We start from the raw sequence: 14,965 nt of genomic DNA, 5'->3' as shown, positions 1-14,965 counted from the left end.
TGTTGCCAACCGCACAGCGTATGGAGCAATCAATAGACCCCCGTGGTGCACCATTCCCCAACAAAGACAACAAAGCAACAACAGTAGTTACAAAGGCCATAGAGATGGACCATCATCCCTAGGAGCGATGAGTTACCAAAAGAGTTGCTAACAATAGCACAGAGGTGTACCATTGGAATAAAAATTACATATGCAACACAGAGACTGATGAAAGTGGGACTGTGTAGAATGGACACATGAAATTTTGTTGGTGAATTGGAATTTTCATCGTTGACTATGTATATATTGGGTTTGTTTGAGCTGCATTTCATAACGTGTGCCTTTTTCTTTGCAAAAAACAGGACATTTGAAGAATTGCATTTGTGGATTGTATAGTATGACTTGCCATAGTCATTTAGTTTCTGCTGCAACTTGCTTTCACTGTAGTATTGACGTTATGTAGGTCACATTAAACTCTCTGAATGGTTATAGTAAGACATGACTACATTTATTCTCTATTGTCCTTGCAATGAAAGCCATGATTCCATTTTCCTTCCTAATTGCTTGTTGTACCTTCTCGCTAACGTGTAATATACATACAAGGATGTATGGAAAGTGCATCAGGTCAACTGGTTTTCTTGATGTCAAGTCTGTTTTGTTGGATATTTGGGGTCCAGCTGCATTTAGTTTTGCAAGAACTGCTGCTGGTCTCTGTGGGAGTTCCTACAAGATCTCAAATTCTGTCAACATTTGGATTCTTAATTCTGTCACAGGTTGTAGGTACCACTGTCGAAGTTAGCATTTATTATCCAAGACTTGGTCAGCCATTAGCAGAGTCATAGAGTCATTGAGGTCTACACCATGAAAACAGGCCCTTCGGCCCAACTTGCCTATTTTGCACAGTTTGCACCCTTTAAACTAGTCCCATTTTCCTGCATTTGGTCCATATCCCTCCACACCCATCCCATCCATGTACCTGAGTATAGTGCTGGAAAAGCACGGCAGGTAAGGCAGCATCCAAGCAGCAGGAGAATCGATGTTTTGGGCATAAGCCCTTCTTGATCTTCAGCACCTGCAGTCCTCATTTTCTCCATCCATGTACCTGTCTTAGTGTTTCTTAAATGATGACATTGTACTCTTTTCCACTACTAACTCTCGAACCCATTCCAGACACTCACCACCCCCTGTGTGAAACAATTGCACCCTCTGGAGCCTTTTGTATCTTTCCCCTCTCCCCTCTCATCTTAAACCTATGCCCTCTAGTTTTAGTCTCCCCTACCCTGAGGAATAGCTGTTTGCTATCTGCCTTATCTATGACCCTCATGATTTTATAAACCTCTATAATGTCACCCCTCAGTCTCCTATGTTCCAGGGAAAAAAAGTCCCAACCTATCCAACCTCTCCTTATTCAGCCATGTTGCTGTGGGTCTGGAGTCATATGTAGGCCTGACTGGGTAAAAGGAGCTTGGTTGATCAGATGGGTTTTTGTGACAATCAATGATCGCTATTGATTTTAAATTCATTAATTGAACTAACATCCCACCAGCTGCAGTGAGGAGATTTGAACTTGCATCCCCAGGACAGTAGCCTGGATTACAAGCACCAGTGACATGACCCCTGCACCACCAAGTGCTCAGCTTCAGCTCACTTCCATCACTCTTTACTTAGTCATGTGACTATGGCATCATTGTACTTTGTGAGTATCCATACTTCCACCATGATACAAAACTTTCATTACGGTGGAGGAGAGAATCAGGTTGTTTTTAAAAACAGTGGGGTGACACAGTGGCCCTGTGGTTAGCGCTGCTGCCTCACAGCACCAAGGGATCACAGTTCGATTCCAGCCTCAGACGACTGTCTGTCTGGAGTTTGCACATTCTCCCCGTGTCTGTGTGGGTTTCCTCTCACAGTCCAAAGATATGCAGGTCAGGTGGATTAGCCATGGTAAACAAAGTGTGATAGGGATTGGGTGGGATGCTCTTCAGAGGGTTGGTGTGGACCTGATAGGCTGAATGGCCAGCTTCCACACTTTTGGGATTCTCTAACTAATTGATAGGAAGCAGAGCCGGTTGATCACATGCGTAATGGGGGTCATTGCTGGCACCATATATGTTCAAGAGCAAGTAACTGCAATGTTCCCTTACACTGCAGCCACTGTGGGCCTATTGTTTCCTTCAAGCTACAGTGCAGTGTAAATTATCTCAATCTTTCCTCTGGGTAGTTTGAGATACTCGTGCTACCACTTTAGTGATCTACCCAGAACAAGAGTACATCACTCATCACAAAAGAAGTAATTTAAAGGTTAAATTGTTAAAGCATTAGAAGCCTCCAGCATTACTGTAACACTTTGAAAAAGTCTTCCTCCCGTGAAAGGAATGTAGCTCTATTTATATATCACCTCTCAGGGCAGAAAACCATCCCAAAGCATTTTTACAGCTGTCAAGACAAACTGTTGCCTATTGAGCCATGGCTCAGTGTATTATCTGAACCACAAAAGACCTTAAATGTTGTCTTTAACATGTCTCTGGGAATCCTTTACCAGGCATGACATTATCCCATTTACAGTAATAGTTCATCCACTGCAAAGGCTAAGAAATTCCATTGACATTATTTTGAGGATATTGCAGTCACACCATACCCTGGATACTGCGTCCAAACCCCTTCAGAGTGACCATGATGGACAAATGGTACACTAGTCCATCCCTTATCCACTTCTCAAGTCATAGAATCAGACAGCGCAGAAACAGATCCTTCGGTCCAACTCATTTACACCATCCAGATCTCAATCTGACCTAGTACCATTTGCCAGCACTTGGCCCATATCCCTCTAAACCCTTCCTATTCGTCTATCCATTCAGATGCCTTTTAAATGTTGTCATTGTACTAGCCTCCACCACTCTTCCTCTGGCAGTTCATTCCACACACGCACCACCCTCCGTGTGAAAAAGTTACCCCTCAGGTCCTATTTAAATCTTTCCCCTGTCACCTTAAACCAACGCCCTCTAGTTTTGGACTTTCTTACTCTGGGAAAAAGATCTTGTTTATTCACTCATGATTTTATAAACCTCTATAAGGTCAACCCCTGGCCTTTGATGCTCCAGAGAAAACAGTCCCAGCCTATGCAGCCTCTCCCTACCTGTCAAATCCACAAACCCTGGCAACATCGTTTCTGCACCCTTTCAAGTTTCGCAACATCATTTCTATGGAAGGGCGACCAGAACTGTATGCAGTATTCTAACAGTGGCCTAACCAATGACCTGTACAGCCACAACATGACGTCCCAATTCTTGTACTCAGTGGTCTGACCAATAAAGGCAAGTCTGCCGCAAGCTTGACACATTTATCACTCTCCCTCTGTACAGATTCTCCCTTTCTCTGTCCTCTCTCTCTTTGTCCCTTTCTCTCTCTGTTTTTCTCTCTCTCTGTCTCTCTGTCAGTTCAACTTCTGTCAACATCGAGCTTTGCAAAAATCGACAAGAGGAGCCGTTAAGGAGCTGTGTACATGCCCTGGAGGTTACCACCTGTTCATTCCCGGTTGCCAGGTAACCAGTATTTACAAACTTCAGCATAAAGCAATCTTCTACTTGTTTCCCGCTGTTGAAAATGCTGAGAATGTGTTGGCAGTAGAACAACCCTTCGGTGCAAAGGGCCAGAAACTGAGCTTCTCTTTCAGTTCTTAATGAAGTTATTAATAAACAGTTTAACAAGGTGGTTAAGAAAGCACTTAGCACACTTACCTTCAGTTCTCAGGCACTGAGTATAGGAGTTGGGACATCATGTTGGGGTTATACAGGACATCATTGAGGCCTTTTCTGGAATATTGCGCACAGTTCTAGTCACCGTGTTATGGGAAGGATATTATTAAACTGGAGAGGGTTCAGGAAAGATTTAACAGGATGTTGGCCAGAATGGAGTTATAAAAGTAGACCAGGTCTTTTTTACACTGGGACGTAGGAGGTTGAGGGGTGACCTTATTGAGGCTAGTAAAATCATGAGGGACATGGATAAGGTGAATGACAAGGGTTTTTTCCCTAGGGTGGGGCGGTTTCAAAGCTTGGGGACGTTATTTTTAAGGTGAGAGAAGAAAGATTTAAAAAGGACATGCGGGGCAACATTTTTATGCAGAGGGTGGTTTGTGTGTGGAATGAACTGCCAGAGGAAGCAGGTAGATTAGATTCCCTACAGTATGGAAACAGACTTGTCGGCCCAAGTAGTCCATACTAACCCTCCTAAGAGTAACCCAGGAAGCCCTGACTAATGCGCCTAACACTATGGGCAATTTAGCATGGCCAATCCACCCTAACCTGCACATCTTTTTGGACTTTGGGAGGAAACCCACACAGACACGGGGAGAATGTGCACACTCCACACAGACAGTCACCCAACGCTAGAATCGAACCTGTGTCCCTGGCACTGTGAGGCAACAGTGCTAACCACTGAGCCACCGTGCCACCCAGTGCAGTCACAAGGTTTAAAAGACATATGGATAAGGACACGAATATGAAAGTTTTGGGGGGGCTATGGGCCAGGACCAGGCAGGTGGGACTAATTTAGTTTTGGATTATGTTTGGCATGGACTGGTTGGACAGGAGGGTCTGTTTCCCTGCTGGATGACTCTACAAAGGCATCACAGAGGCTAAAGGAAGCTGCCCACATCTCTTTCTAAAAGTAACACAGGAAATACAAAGTGATCCCATTCTCCCACAGCAACCGATGACAGGGATGAGCAGGGGATCAAGTGGAGAAGCCTGTGGTTCACAAGAATGAGACATTGCCTCATGAAATGGATAAAACGATGAGAGTCCAGTCGTGGAGAGGCCATTTTATTTTGCCCCAGTGTTCCAAACTAGGAGCCACCGTCTTTAATGACAGGCCATTTAGGATTGAGAGGAGAAGACTGTTCCTTACTCTATTGGTCATAAATCTTTGGAATTCTCTGCAGCAAGTGTCTTTGAATTTTTCTTTCATTCACTCTTGGGATGTAGGTGTCGCTGGCTGGGCCCAGCATTTATTGCCCATTCCGTGAGAAGGTGGGGGGGTGAGCTACCTTCTTGAATCGCTGCAGTTCCTTTGGTGTCAGTGGACCCATGATGCCGTTAGGGAAGGAGTTCCAGGATCTTGATCTAATTCCGGGATGCTCAATCCATGAGGGAATTCAAGACTGCGGTGGGTTTTGGTCACTAATGGAACTGAGGGATCTGGGGATAAAGACAGGGGAGTGGGATTGTATTGGAAGATCTTGAGAACCGAACGAATGACCTACCGAATGCTTCCAATTCTGGCGTTCTTGAAATGAATCTTAGAATCACGTGGGGATAACTAATGGAAAGTTTTGCCTAACTGATGGCTGTCAATGGGGCAGGGCAACTTTTCGAAGTCCATTGGTCCGAACCCATTCTCAGACTTTTATTGTTTTTTTTAACATTTATTGGTTTGATCTTGGGATGTGAGTAACAGCAGTGAGTTTACATTTGTTGCTTGCTAGTGATCGCCCAACTTGTATGGAACTGAAAGTGTATTTATCTCAGGCAAGACTTGAGATTGTAGAATCCTTGACCTGGAGAAGGTTAGTCAATCAGCTGAGTATTAGTATGGCCTTGCAGCTTATTTTTCCAGTGCCTTTGAGAGGACTCTTGCCTTCAAGCCAGAGACGCACTGAAAAAGGAGCTGGAGGGGGCCATTCAGCCCTTCAAGCATGCTCTGCCATTCAATATGATCATGGCTGATCCTCCAATTCACCATCACGTTTCTACTTTCTGTCCATGCCTCTTGATGCCTTTAAGACATTATCTACATCTATCTCGAACGTATTCAGTGACTTGGCCACCACAGCCTCCTGTGGTAGAGAATTCTTCAAGGTGACCACGCTCTGAGTGAAAAAAATATTTCCTCACCTCCATCCTAAATGGCCAACCCGTATCCAGAGACTCTGACCCCTGGTTCCAGACTCCCCAGCCAGGGGGAGAAACATCCTCCCTGCATCTCGTCTGTCCTTTCAGAATTGTATCCACTTCAGTCAGTCCTCCCTTTTTTTTTTCAACTCCAGTGTGTACAGACCTGATTGAAACAATCTCTCTTCACGGGATGTTCCAGCCGTCCCCCTGGTAGATTGTGGGTTCCATTCCAGAGATCAGTTTCTTCAACCTTGTGACAAAATCCACAACTGATAAAACGTTCTCATGGAGCAAGCTGCAAGTAACACTGCTTGGCAGTTTTAGCTGGTTCAAGGGCATGCCGAATTTGGCAACTGTAAAACTTTCTCTCACGGTTCGCTGGTTTTTACTAAAATGGAAATGAGTGAGGAAATTGTATCCTTTTCATCAAGCAGGCAAAAACTCAATCATCATGAAAATCTCCACATGGAACATCACCCACGATACCTCATGAATATGTGTCTCCCTCCAAAAGATATTTCTTGCTTCACCACACTGACATTATCCTTCACCATCAGCTTCAAGAAGTCAGGAGTGTGGTGGAATACTCCCCCTTGCCCTGGATGGGTGCAGCTCCAACAACACTCAAGAAGCTTGACACCATCCAGCACAAAGCAACCCACTTGATTGGCACCACATCCACAAGCATCCACTCCCTCCACCACCGATGCTCAGTAGCAGCAGTGTGTGCTATCTACAAGATGCACTACAGAAATTCATTAAAAATCCTCAGACAGCACCTTCCAAACCCACGACCACTTCCCTCTAGAAGGACACGGGCAGCAGATACATGGGAACATCAACCCCTGTGAGGATATGGGCCTCTGGGAGGTAGGACAAAATGGATAAAGGAGCTGCACGACATGGCTTCTGCATTGCTGAATTAGATTGCACTGAACCCGACAGAAACAAGAAACCGCAGATTGATGTAATTCCAATAAAAAAACCAAGAAATAATGGTTTATTCTAAAGTACAGTTAGAGACAAAATGGTTCCCTGCACCTATGTGACCACCTGCAGCCAGTCTCTAAAGCGATATTAAAAACTGACCACACTTTGTAAGCTGCGAATCTTTGTAAAGGTGACATAAACCATTATGACTTAATCAATATCAATGGTTCAAGTAACTACCCATGAAGTAATATCATATATTGATTGGCTGTTACTATGTGATCATGCTCCATGTCTGATGATTAATAACGTATATAAACGTTATGCAAACTCTGTAAGGTTGTTGGATTCTTTTGATTGCCAAGAAGTTTTCCTACTTCTGGGTGAATCAAAGTCTGCCAACCCAGCGCAGTAACATACAATAAACGACTGGTTGCATGTTGGACGAAGAGTCGTTTACAGGTGTGTTCATTGACCGATCGCGGAACCCAGTGACATACAGATCATCACCTGCAAACTCCCATTAAAGCCACTCACCGTCCCAACTTGGAAATATATTGTTGTTCCTTCATTGTCAAAATTCTGGAATTCCCTCCCTAAGGGCATTGTGAATTTCCTACAGATTGGAGTAGTTTAAGAAGGCAGCTTCATCACCCCCTTTTTCAAGACCAATGAGGGACAGGCAATAAATACTGCTCCAGTCACTAATGCCCGCAACGTATGAATGAATGGAATTGGAGAACAATCCAACCTATGTACATTTCTATGCAGGAGACCTTGAGTTAGAGTATATTCTAAGTAATGTCCCGAAGGCATGAATCCAGGCTAGAAAGCTCCTCAGAGTTGGACAATGGCTTCACCAGATGGATAATATCATTCTGAGAAGCTTGTAAGAGAGGTTCGCGTTGGCTTGGGACCAAAGTTCTGGATAAAGCAAACCACCCATTGATTCTACTAAAGTTCATTCTCAAACACCTGATTGTCCAACTCCTGCCAACTCACTGGACCTTACTAAATGCGGAGTAGTAAACTCTGTCATAGGAGCACAGCCTTTTGTCCCATGTGGGGGACATTTGAAAGAGTTAACAATTACTCCAACACATCTTTCTCTTACTTCCCCTCAATCCCTGAGTCCCGCAAACTGTTAGAAGCATTCATTCAATTTCCTTTGAAAAGTAAATATTGAGTAACAATCCACCACCCTTCAGGGCAACACTTTTCCAATCATAACTACTCATCAAGTCATACAGCACAGAAACAGACCGTTCGGCCCAACCAGTCCATGCTGACCCTAATCCCAAACTAAACTAGTCCCACCTGCCTGCTCCTGGCCCATATCCCTCAAAGCTTTCCCTATTCATGTATTTATCCAAATGTCTTTTAAACATTGTAATTGTACCCACATCCACCACTTTGTCAGGAAGTTCGTTCCACACATGAGCCACCCTCTGTACAAAAGATTTGTCTCTTATGTCTTTTTTAAATCCCTCTCCTCTCACCTTAAAAATGAGGCCCCTCATCTTGAACTCGCCCAGCCAAGGGGAAAGACAACTACCATCAACTCTATCTGCACCTCTCTTATTTTATAAGCTTCACTCAAGTCATCTCTCAACCTCTTATGCTCCAGTGAAGAAAGCCTATCTAGCCTCTCCTTGTAACTCAAAAGCACCATCCTGGTAAATCTTCTCTGAAACTTCTCCAACTTAAATATTATCCCTATATTTCACTCTTCCATCTGTTGGGATTTGATTTACGAACGACCCTGCTATTTCAGGTACCCCCCCCCAGGGATTCAGGCAATGTCTACAATTGCAAATGGAATCCTGTAACAAAAACGGGAGTAACTCAGCAGATCTGGCAGCATCTGTGGAGAATCTACATTTCAGGTCTGGTTCAAACAGAACGGATTGGTGTAACCCCATGTACAATAACCTCATAGGGACTACAATGTAGGGGCAAGAGTGGGCCATTCAGCTCCTTGAGTCTATCTCACCTTTCAATCAGCTCATGGCTGAGTCATGGCTGATTCCATACCGGTGGTACGGTGGCCCAGTGGTTAACACTGCTGCCTCACAGCACCAGGTTCCCAGGTTTGATTCCAGCCTCGGGTGACTGTCTGTGTGGAGTATGCACATTCTCTCTGCGTGGGTTTCCTCTGGGTGCTCCGGTTTCCTCCCACAGTCCAAAGATGTGCCGGTCAGGTGAATTGGCCCGTGCTAAATTGCCTGCAGTGTTAGGTACATTAGTCAGAGGTAAATGGCTCTGGGTGGGTTACTCTTTGGCGGGTCGGTGTGGACTTGTTGGGCCAAAGGTCCTGTTTCCACACTGTAGGGAATCTAATCTAACATACTTGGTTAAAAATCACACACCAGGTTATAGTCCAACAGGTTTATTTGGAAGCACTAGCTTTTGGAGTGCTGGTCCTCAATCAGTCCAACATCAGCATCTCTAAGTCGTCCATGTACTTGCCTTTGGCTCATATCCCTTTGCTTAACAAAAATTTACCTATCTCAGATTTAAAATTAACAACTGATCCAGCATCCACTGCCACTTGTGGAAGAGAGCTCCAAACCTCTCCCACCCTTTTGTGTGTGGAAGTGCTTCCAAACATCTCTCCTGAATAGTCTGGCCCTAATTCTCAGACGATGCCCTCTAGTTCTAGAGTCTCCAACCATTGGAAGTAACTGCTGGTGCATATCTCAGGAGGTTGTGGTGCTACCCTTGATTTCTCCAATTCGCATTAACGTCACCTCAGTGCAGCACCTCATGCCCTCAAGCCTGCTGTATGAACATGGTCTCCTTGTCTGCTGTCATCTTTCCCAACAAAAACACCATAAGCACTGAGGCCTGCAGTGCCTGTCAGATAGAGATGGGGGTGTCCTGAGCTTGTTGTTGACTGAGAGAGAGAGAGAGACCGTGATAGAGAGAGAGAGACAGTGATAGAGAGAGAGAGAGAGAGAGAGACAGAGAGAGAGAGACAGAGAGAGAGAGAGACATAGAGAGAGAGAGAGAGAGAGAGAGAGGGAGAGAGAGAGCTGTACCGCCTGCAGTAATCAGTCAGGGTGTGGCTCACAGAGCATCACCATCCTCCTCCTCAATCACACACTCAGGCATGTTACAAATTCTCCTTGAGATTCAAACCAAGTGGCTGTGGGTGTGAGTGAACAAGTGTGTGCATGTGTGTGTACATGTGTGCGTGTGTGTGTGTGCACGGGTGTGTGCCCATGTGTGTGTGCGTGTGGTGCACCAACATCTGAATGAGGAGAAGCAGCAGGCCAGTCAGCCCATCCAGCCGCCCCGTCATTCATTCAGATTGCGGTTAGACTTCTGATTCCACGTTTCCCAGCCACCCCTCGATAATCTTTCTTGCCCAACAACAATCAATCCACCTCCACCTTAAAGTACTCAATGATGGTGTGTGAGGGATTCCATGGGTGTAGGAATATATCTGTGAGTTTGAATTTTCAAAATCCTCTTGTGTTTTTAACTGCACCCCACCCCGCACCTCCTAAACCATGAAACCTCCTCTCTCTATGTCCACAGCCTTTCTCTATCTCCACACTCTCTCTCTATCTCCACACTCTCTATCTCCACAGCCTCACTCAATCTCCATGGGCTCGCTCTATCTCCATAGCCTCTATCTATCTCCCCAACTTCTCTCTATCTCCACAGCCTCTCTCTATCTCCACAGCCTCACTCAATCTCCACAGCCTCTCTACCTCCATAGCCTCCTCCAACCCTGTATCCCACAGCTCCAATTTTGGCCACGTGGAGATTTCCCGATGCACGTTCCTATGGCTAGGCTTCCAGATGGCCCAACCCCTGAGCTCCAGAACTCTCATCTCAAACCCAGCTCATCTTTCCTGTCAATCCTTTCCCCTTTAAGATGCCCCGTCCAACTTTATCTTTAGCCAGGGTCTTGACCACCTGCCCTATTGCCTCCTTAACTAGTACGATGATGTCCTGCGACACTCGATGACACTCCTTTGAGTCATCTTGTGTTGCTCCAACATGTTAAAGATACAGAGCAAATGTAAATTGATCCCTGCGTGTGTAAACCTGCCCGTTTGTGCAAATACATTTGCTTAATGTATTGAAAGCTTCTGGGACAATTACCCTGTCAAATCATTTCTCAGGGTGAAGAGTATAAATCACTCCCAAAACAAAACGTAGACAGGTTTGTGGAGAAAATAAATCATTTGCGGGGTGTGCCTTGCAGGTGTGGGGTGGAGCTGAGACCAGTCCAAAGAAGGGATGGTCTTTTAGGGTGCAATTACTTATCCCTTTATTAAAACAGAGCTCTGCAATGACAGATATAATTGCTGAGTTTGAAAAGCAGGAGACAAGCAATTTAACTTGTTGGGCTTGTGTTTTGATCTCTTCACTTCAGGCTCTGTTTAAAAGCTGCCAACAAGAATCTGACATTCCTTAATGTTCTTGAATTTTGAATCTTTCAGTGGAATTGGAGGGGGGAAACATTCTATCGCTTATTTGGAGGACGGAGGGCAACGAGGGTTGGCAAATAGTGGTTCAGTAACATGGCACAGCAAGAGACAACTCTTACCAGTGCACATATTGTCCTCGTTTTAATCATGCTGGATTTAGAGTCCAAGGTCATCAACTTTATAAAAGCACGAGGAGAGCACATGGATAGAATGAATAGCCAAGGTCTTTTCCCAAGGGCAGGTAGTTTTAAACAAGAGGATGTTGGTTTAGGGTGAAAGGGAAAATATTTAAAAGGGAACTGAGGGGCAACGTTTCACACAGAGGGTGGTACGCGTATGGAATGAGCTGCCAGAGGAAGTGGTGGAGGCTGGTACAATTACAACAGTTAAAAGGCATCTGGATGGGTATGTGAATAAGAAGGGTTTAGAGAGATATGGGCCAAATGCTGGTAAATGGGACTAGATTAATTTAGGATATCTGGATGGCATGGACGGGCTGGAAAGAAGAGTCTGCTTCCATGCTGTAAACCTCTTTAATTCCACGCTTTCTGTGAACTGTATTCTTTGTTCTCTCTCATACCCAGTCTAATAATGCCTCCCTATTAAAACTTTCAGCCAAATTTACAGAGCCCTGGCCTTAGATTTCTCTCAAATCTGAAATAAAAATAGAAATTGCTGGAGAAACGTAGCAGCTATGGCAGCCTCCATGAAGAGAAAAACTGAGTTAACGTGGTGAAATGTCTTGTGAAGAAGACTTATACCGGGCTCAAAGTGTTCACTGTTTTTCTCTGTCTCCACAGATGCTGCCAGACCTGCCGAGTTTCTCCAGCCCTTCTGAGTTTGTTTCCCTATGTTTTCCGAACCTCTGAGATCTCAGGTCTTCTCTGAATCTGATTTGTTTTGTTTCCTTAATGCCCGTCACTCCACCCTTGACCATTGAAGCTCTCTGGCTCATTCCATTTTTAGAAACGACATAAATCCGCATCATTCTTTCAATTCCTCATGCCCGTTTTAAAACAGGGTCATCATCCAGTCCAATTCATGAAATAAGGATGACGTTGATTGTACACAGGATATAAAACCCAGCCTGACAGCCAGGTGCAGTGCTGACGGAGTGCTGCATTGGCAGAGGTGTTACCTTTGGGATGTGACTGTAAATTCTGATTCTGTCTGCCCTCTCAGGATCGCACCCCTTGGGAAGAAGAGGAGGAGGTTTCTCTCCAGCACAATTGTGTCATTTATCCCTTCAATCAACGTCGCAACACAGCTGAATATCTGGTCAATATCGGAGTGAGGGAGTTTGCTGTCTGACAAAATGGCTGCCATGTTTCCTACATTACAGCAGAGGCTAAGATACATCGGACATAAGGTGCTTTAGAACATCCTCAGCTCATGCATTGAACCCTCCTTAGCATTGTTGGCCAGCACCAGGATTGAGCGGTAGAGGGCTGGGTATGAAACTGGCACGGGTACTGCCCACACACACCCCCAGCACCCCCCACCCCCAACATTCCTGAAGCTGGAGGAGAATCCAGTTCTGCCCCCCCGGGGACAGATTGTCACATGTGCTGAAGTGGCAAACCAGAACCACCGGGACAATCGCCAAGGGAATTGAGCGGAAACCTTTCCGACTAGAGACAGCAAGGTGTAGCTGAAACCAATGCTATCGAGGCATTTAGGGGGAAGCAGCTGAGGGAGAAGGGAATAGGAACGTGTACACTGTAGTGAAATGAGGAAGGTTAAGAGGAACATTTAGCATTACCATGAACTGGATAGAGTAGAGAGTGTGTCACTGGGAAAGCACAGCAGATCAGGCAGCATCCGAGGAGCAGGAGAATCGACGTTTCAGGCCTCAGGAAGGGCTTAGCCCGGAATGCCAATTTTCCTGCTCCTCGGATGCTGCCTGAGCTGCTGTGCTTTTCTAGCACCACACTCTCGACTCTGATCTCCAGCATCTGCAGTCCTCACTTTCTCCTAATGAACTGGATTGAGGTCTACATTCAGAGTAATCTATAACTTTGGAATTATTTAAAACACGCTCTGGGAAATGGCAATCTACAATTGTCAATTTTACCACAACCATCTCATTTCCAGCAGCTCATGACTTTAGCTTCATTCCTTTGCCAGGTCTAAGGATGATTCAGTGATCGAGATTAGACTGTGGTTAGCTATTCACAAACATCTTCTCCATTATCTAATTGTAAATTCAGTAATTGATGCCGCAATGTCAATTTGTAATGATGTGCCAGTATATATTTATAGCCAGTTGGTTCTGTTAAAACATGCCTCACAGATAGTACACTCACCTGACAACGTGTCTGCTTTCATTATCACTGTGCATAACCAAAATACTGATCACGTTAACAATGGCCAATCTTTTGCACTGTGTTGTTGGAAGTGTGCTATTTTACCTGTTGGTGTGAGTGCTTTAAACATTGTGCTTGGGTGGGTGAGGGGATTGCTGTTTGGAACTGGTTTTGCCTTAAAGGCTCAACTTCAGCATAAGATGATGACAACATGTTCCTGACTATTGGCATCATCAGCGCTCCTTAGATTCAAGATACACAGGCCATGGGTTTTTAGTGACAGATCTTTGTGACAAATTTTCAACTTGCAGATCTTTGAGCATATGAGGCAGGATTTCCCTGTAATCATGAGATCTGGAATGCAAGCTGTATATAGAAAATAAGTGCAGGAGTAGGCCATCCAGCCCTTCGAACCCGCCCCACCATTCAATATGATCATGGCTGGCTGTGCAATCTGAATATCCCTCTCCCACTTTCTCCCCATACCCCTTGATCCCTTTAGCTGCAATGGCTATGAACTGGCCCCAACAGCTTCCTGTGGGAGAGAATTCCACAAATTCCCAACTCTCCGTATGAAGAAATTCTTCCTCATCTCAGTGCTGAATGGCTTACCCCTTATTCTTAGACTGTGACCCCTAGTTCTGGACATTCCCCAACATTCTTCTCACTTCCAGCCTGTCCAGTGTTTATATGCACACACCCAGGAGCTTTTCCTCATTACAACCCAGATTGTGTGACAAATTATGAAACAGCGGGACAGACAGGGTCTAGACTTAGGGGGCCCTGGATGGTCGATTATTTTGTGGAATCCCTACAACAATGTGGATTCAGCCAACTGAGTCCACACCAACCCTTCAAAGGGCACCCCACCACCTACCTACCTACCTATTAACCCTGTATTTCCCATGGCTAACCAACCAAACCTGTACATCCCTGAACACCATGGGCAATTTAGCATGGCCAATCCACCCAGCTTGCACATCTTTGGACTGTGGGAGAAAACCCATGCAGACACGGGGGGGGGGTTGAGTGTACAAATTCCACGCAGACAGTCTCCTGAGGCTGGAATCGAACCCAGGTCTGCGGTGCTGTGAGGCAGCAGTGCTAACCACTGAGCCACCATAAGCCACGTCAGAGGTTTTGATGGAGGGTAGGACTGGTAACTTCACACAGGGTAGCAGTTGTGGAATTCACTTCCAGAACTAGTTGGAGGCAGAAATGCCATCCATGTTCAAAATGAGATGGCAAAAAGGTGCATGAAGAAAAATAGAGGAAAGAGTTTGGGAACATTATGTGAAACTGTAAAGCTCATTTGTATGCACGGAGGTTAGAGGCACATGGTCCAATTAAGCCAATAGTTTGTTATTGTGCTGCAACTTTTATTTATTTGTGTTGGAGAAATGGGAGCAAG

Source organism: Chiloscyllium punctatum, chromosome 46, assembly GCF_047496795.1.
Source record: "Chiloscyllium punctatum isolate Juve2018m chromosome 46, sChiPun1.3, whole genome shotgun sequence".
NCBI lineage: Eukaryota > Metazoa > Chordata > Chondrichthyes > Orectolobiformes > Hemiscylliidae > Chiloscyllium > Chiloscyllium punctatum.
This window is presented reverse-complemented; position numbering follows the sequence as displayed.